Raw genomic sequence first — 6,000 nt, forward strand, 5'->3', positions numbered from 1 at the left:
CACCAACTCGTCGAGTCCATGCTCCACTAACCCGATCCAACCCCGACACCCCTCGTCGAGTCTTGCGAGAACTCGTCGAGTCCTCCTTCATTCAAACCATCGGGACTATCTTCATCCGACTCGCCGAGTTCTTCCTTCAACTCGGCGAGTTCATCTCCCTCATAAGAACGTGTCCAGTCTATGACTCGCCGAGTTGTATGAACAACTCGTCGAGTCCATCTTCAAGGTTGGGAGATTGCCTTGGACTCGTCGAGTCTGTTCATACACTCATCGAGTCCCATGATTCTCAGGCCCCTTTTAAGACTAAACATCTACAGGACTTTCCTTGCTAACAACTGTTCCCTCCACAGAAAGGATTTGGTGGTCATTTCATAACGACTCGCCGAGTCCCAAGAGCGACTCGTCGAGTCCCTCCATGACTATTACTATACAGTTGATTTAAATGGGTCTTAACACCTCAAAACCATTGATCTGGCCTCCTAATGTCCATTTTACACGTAAAGTTCCAAACTTGGTGCACATGCATGGGGTATTTGGCTCAAAAATCCCAAAAAGGTGTCCTACAAGATGCATGGGGCTCTCATGGCCATAGAGTTGGCACCTTTATGCCATGAGACCCCTCCAATGACTCAGATCTGGAAGTAGAACTCCATGAAACACTTCAAAAATCCGAAAATGGCTTGGAAAGCCCTAAATGCACCCAAAAATCTAAGCTCTAGAGATGAACAACCAAATGGAAGACCAAAACAGGGGGCATTTACCTTGCTTAAGCTGAAAATGGAGTAAGATCTTTGGATCTACAAGCCCCAACTCGAATCCCCAAGCTTATTCCTTCCTTCCAAGCTCCACAACTACCCAAAAGCACCAAAAATGGTCTTAGATCACTCAAAGCGGCTAGGGTTTCGATATGAGGTGTTCTGGGAGTGATAGGGACGATGGAGGCTGAGTTAAGGCGTTTAAATAGGGTGCAAACCCTCAAATTTAGGGTTTCACTCAAACATCACCTACTCGCCGAGTCAGTCTCCGACTCGTCGAGTAGGTCACTTAAACTTTTCGCGGATCCCGTCTCTACTCGACGAGTTGGGCCACCAACTCGTCGAGTCCGAGAGGAAAATACATAAAATTTCTTGAATTAAAGACATACCAGGAATCGGGTGTTACAAATTTCCCCCACTTATCTTAGACTTCGTCCTCAAAGTCTACTGCTCGATCCTGAAAAAGCTCGGGGTAATGCTCCCTCATCTCGTCCTCCAGCTCCCAGGTCCACTCCGAGCCCTTGCGGTGCTGCCACTGCACCTTCACCAGCTCCACTTTCTTGTTCCTCATATCCTTTGACTTCCTGTCAAGGATCGCCACCGGCTGCTCGATATAGTTCAGGCTGTCATCAACCTGAATATCCTCCAAAGGCACCACTGCCAAATCGTCCACCAGACACTTCTGCAGCTGGGAGACGTGAAAGGTGCTATGAATCTGAATGAGTTCGGCCGGCAGATCCAGCCTGTACGCCACCTTGCCCACCCGGGCTATAACCCTGAAGGATCCAATATACCTGGGGCCCAGCTTGCCCCGCTTCCTGAATCGAATGACGCCCTTCCAAGGCGACATTTTCAGGAGCACCATATCTCCGACCTGGAATTCCAGGTCCGATCGACGCTTGTCGGCATAACTCTTCTGCCGACTCTGAGCAGTCTGAAGCCTGCTCCGAACCTGCTGGATCCTCTCCATAGTCTTGAGTACCACTTCGGTACTCCCCATGACCCTCTGACCAACCTCTCCCCAGCATATCGGGGTCCTGCACTTCCTCCCATACAACATCTCGAAAGGAGGACGGTTGATGCTCGCATGATAACTGTTATTATAAGAGAACTCGGTCAACTGAAGGTAGGTATCCCAGCTACCTCCGAAATCCAAAACACACGCCCACAGCATATCCTCTAGCGTCTGGATGGTCCGCTCTCTCTGACCATCCGTCTGCGGGTGAAAGGCGGTGCTAAAATGCAGACGAGTACCCAGCTCGTCATGAAACTTCTTCCAAAACCTGGAAGTGAACCGCACATCCCTATCGGAAATCACTGAAACTGGCACCCCGTGCCGCGCCACCACCTCCCTGATGTAGATGTCGGCCAACTTTTCAGCCGAAATACTCTCCTGAATCGGAATAAAATGGGCGCTCTTGGTCAACCGATCAACAATGACCCAAATCGAATCCACTCCACGCGCGGTCGTGGGAAGCTTCGTAATGAAGTCCATCGTAATATCCTCCCACTTCCACAGCGGGATATCCAACGGCTGGACCTTGCCGTGAGGTCTCTGGTGCTCAACCTTGACCTTCCTGCAGGTCAGACACCTCTCCACAACCCAGGCTATGTCCCTCTTTATATAGGGCCACCAATAATCGGAACGAAGATCCCTGTACATCTTTGTCGCCCCGGGATGAATAGAGAACCTGGATTTGTGCGCCTCTGCCATCAATACCTGGCGCACACCCCCATGATAAGGGACCCATACCCTATGGTGAAGAGTCAACAATCCTCTGCTATCATAGACGAATGAGGAAACTTGACCCACAATTCGCTCACTCTTCCGATGTTCCTCCTTCATGGCCTCCTGCTGGGCCTCCCGAATCTGCTCCAACAGCGGATTCACAACTGTCATCCTCAGACAGATGTCCCTGATCGGCACTTCCTTCCGGCTAAGCGCATCGGCCACGACATTGACCTTCCCCGGGTGGTAGAGGATCTCGCAATCATAATCCGTCACCACATCAAGCCACCGACGCTGCCTCATATTGAGATTTGGCTGGTCCATGAGGTACCTCAGGCTCTTGTGGTCCGTGTAAATGGTACAACGAACACCATAGAGGTAATGACGCCAAATCTTGAGGGCAAAAACAACAACCCCCAGGTCCAAATCATGCGTCGGGTAATTCGCCTCGTGAGGCTTCAGCTGCCTTGAAGCGTAAGCTATAACATGCCCTCTCTGCATCAATACCGCGCCCAAGCCTGAGATGGACGCATCACAATATAGCACAAAATCCTCCATGCCCTCTGGCAGGGCTAAGATTGGTGCCTCGCACAATCTCTGTCTCAAGGTCTCAAACGTAGCCTGCTGCTCAGGCTCCCAACGAAAGACCACGACCTTCCTCGTCATCCGGGTCAGGGGCACGACTATCTTGGAGAAGTCCTGAATGAATCTACGATAGTAGCCTGCCAATCCCAGAAAGCTCCGAATCTTAGATGGAGAACTCGGAACCTCCCATCTCATCACGGCCTCAACCTTGGCCGGATCAACCGATATCCCGTCCTGGTTGACAAGCTGCCCAAGAAACTGCACTGCGCGCAACCAGAACTCACACTTGGAGAACTTAACATACATGCTCTCCTTCCTCAAATTATCTAGAACCTCCCGCAAGTGCTCCTCATGCTGCTCTCGCGTCTTGGAGTAAACCAAGATGTCATCTATGAAAACTATCACGGACCGATCCAACATCGGTCTGCACACGCGGTTCATGAGGTCCATGAACGCGGCAGGAGCATTGGTGAGTCCGAAAAGCATCACCACGAACTCATAGTGGCCATAACGCGTCCGAAACGCAGTCTTCTGCACATCCTCCTCTCTGACCCTCATCTGATGATACCCTAAACGCAAATCAATCTTGGAGAACCAAGATGCTCCCTGTAGCTGGTCAAAGAGGTCATCAATCCTCGGGAGTGGGTAACGGTTTTTCACTGTTACCTTATTCAGCTCCCTATAATATATACACATCCGATGCGACCCGTCCTTCTTCTTCACAAACAGAATCGGGGCTCCCCAGGGTGAACTTCTCGGTCTAATGAATCCCTTACCTAACAGCTCCTGCAACTGTGTAGACAACTCCTGCATCTCAGGAGGAGCCAACCGATACGGTGCCTTGGCTATCGGAGCCGCACCAGGGACTAGGTCGATCCTGAACTCTACATGTCGTTCCGGAGGTATCCCAGGCAACTCCTTGGGGAATACATCCGCAAACTCTCGTACCACGGGTACATCGCCCACCGTTGCCTTACCCATCTCCCAGGTATCCATAACATAGGCAACAAATCCTGCGCAACCCTGCTGAAGGTAACGCCTAGCTCTCGCTGCTGAACATAAAGCTGGTCCTCGCTGTGGTCCCTCGCCCTGAACCACCAGCTCTCCCCCACTTGGGGTCCTGATCCGCACCAACTGCTGCGCACAATCAATCACTGCCCCATTGGGGCTTAGCCAATCTATACCAATAATAACCTTGTTCCCCCGCATTTCCTGCAGCGGCTCTGGACTGGCTGGCCCTTCGACCTAACGTCGGATCCCTTGGGTTTCTTCCCCGAAACCCCTGTCACCTGCTCTGTCTCTGCTTTCCTCTTCCTGACGTGCTCCAAATCGAGCTCCCTCTCCCGCGCCCTGGTAATCATAGACTCTAGGGTCGGGCAGGCTGAATAGCTGACATGCTCCCGAATATCAGCCCTCAACATATCATGGTAGCGGGTCTTCCGCATCTCCTCATCCCCCGCATACTGGGGTACCATCAGGGCCCTCTCCCAGAACTTGGCGGTGATCTCCGCCATTGTCTCAGTCGTCTGCCTCATATCCAAAAACTCCTTGGCCAGCTGCTGAAGCTCCACAGCCGGCGCAAACTCAGCCTTGAACCTGGTCACGAAATCTGACCAAGTCCGGCTGGGGCTCCCAACGAGTCACCAACCGACTCCCACCAATCTCTAGCTCTATCCCTCAAATATCCCGCAACAAAGCGGACCTTCGACCCTTCCGAGCAGAAGCTCGTCAACTGCGTAGACTCAATGTCTACGATCTATCTCCTGGCAGCAATGGGGTCCTTCACCCCGTGATAATCTGGCGCACCGCTCCCTCGGAAGTCCTTGAAGGACAGTGTGCGCGTACCCGTCTGGCTAGACGCCATATCACTCCTGAATGCCCAGAGGCGATCCTCCATCAGCTCAACAATCCCTTCCTTGATCGACCCGAAAATGACCGGGGTCGACTCAAGGATGCCTCTCGTGATCTCAGACATGATGAACTCGCGCAACCGATCATCAACCTGCTCGGATCCTGCACTGAGCCTGATCCTGATCCTGATCCGGAACCTCCTGCTCCATGTCGCGTAGTCACCATACTGAAAATAAACGCATAAATGTCAGGATCATACATACTCTCGAGAGGTCTAACACACTCTCCAAGTTTCCCGGTTCTGTCTCAACCTTCCCTGATTCGAGTAAGGATCCTTTGCTTCCAGTAGTACGGGCCCATACTACCTTCCACATCTATCCGTACCTTCCTCAAGAACTGTCTCGACTTCACCAAGTCCCTTAGCCAATATCCCTTTCCAACTAATCTCATCAAAGGCTTTCCTAGGGCACTCTCCGACCTACTCTCCGCCATCAGCTACACTAGGAGTCCCTACCACCCTTCCCTAACTAGCTTGCGGATACTGTTACATATTCACTCATTAGTTAGTTAAAGTTAGTCAGGACCCCTACAGCACAAAGCAAGCAGCATTCGTGCTTCGAGTAACCAAATCAAGCATAACCTAACCAGGCTATCCTACTACTGACTAGACTGTCCTAGCATACATCTCATACAACAGGCATTCAAGGCATCCTCCTAGATCCTTAGCCTACTCTAGCATGCAGATCTCAAAATCATATATCATATAACATAACATAACAAGTATGGGTATCTTGGGGAAAACTTACTTGAGCTCGGCCGGTTGCACGCACCACACACCTGGTTCTTTCTCAAAACTGTTTAAATTAAATTTTAGAAAATTGTTTTCTTGCGAAAAATCTTTTAATCCTCGGTTTGAGTTCAGACACCCCCCCCCCCCCCCGAGAGTGTGTCCGAATCGCTCAAACCAGGCTCTGATACTAACTTGTAACATCACAAATTTCAAGCCCAATTTTTTTCATTTTTAATTAAGTAATCCACAACATACTTTACCAAAACATTTCCCATGCCATGACTTTTGCA

Source organism: Lactuca virosa, chromosome 6 (assembly GCF_052849685.1).
Source record: "Lactuca virosa cultivar CGN04683 chromosome 6, Lactuca_virosa_CGN04683_v6, whole genome shotgun sequence".
Classification (NCBI taxonomy): domain Eukaryota; kingdom Viridiplantae; phylum Streptophyta; class Magnoliopsida; order Asterales; family Asteraceae; genus Lactuca; species Lactuca virosa.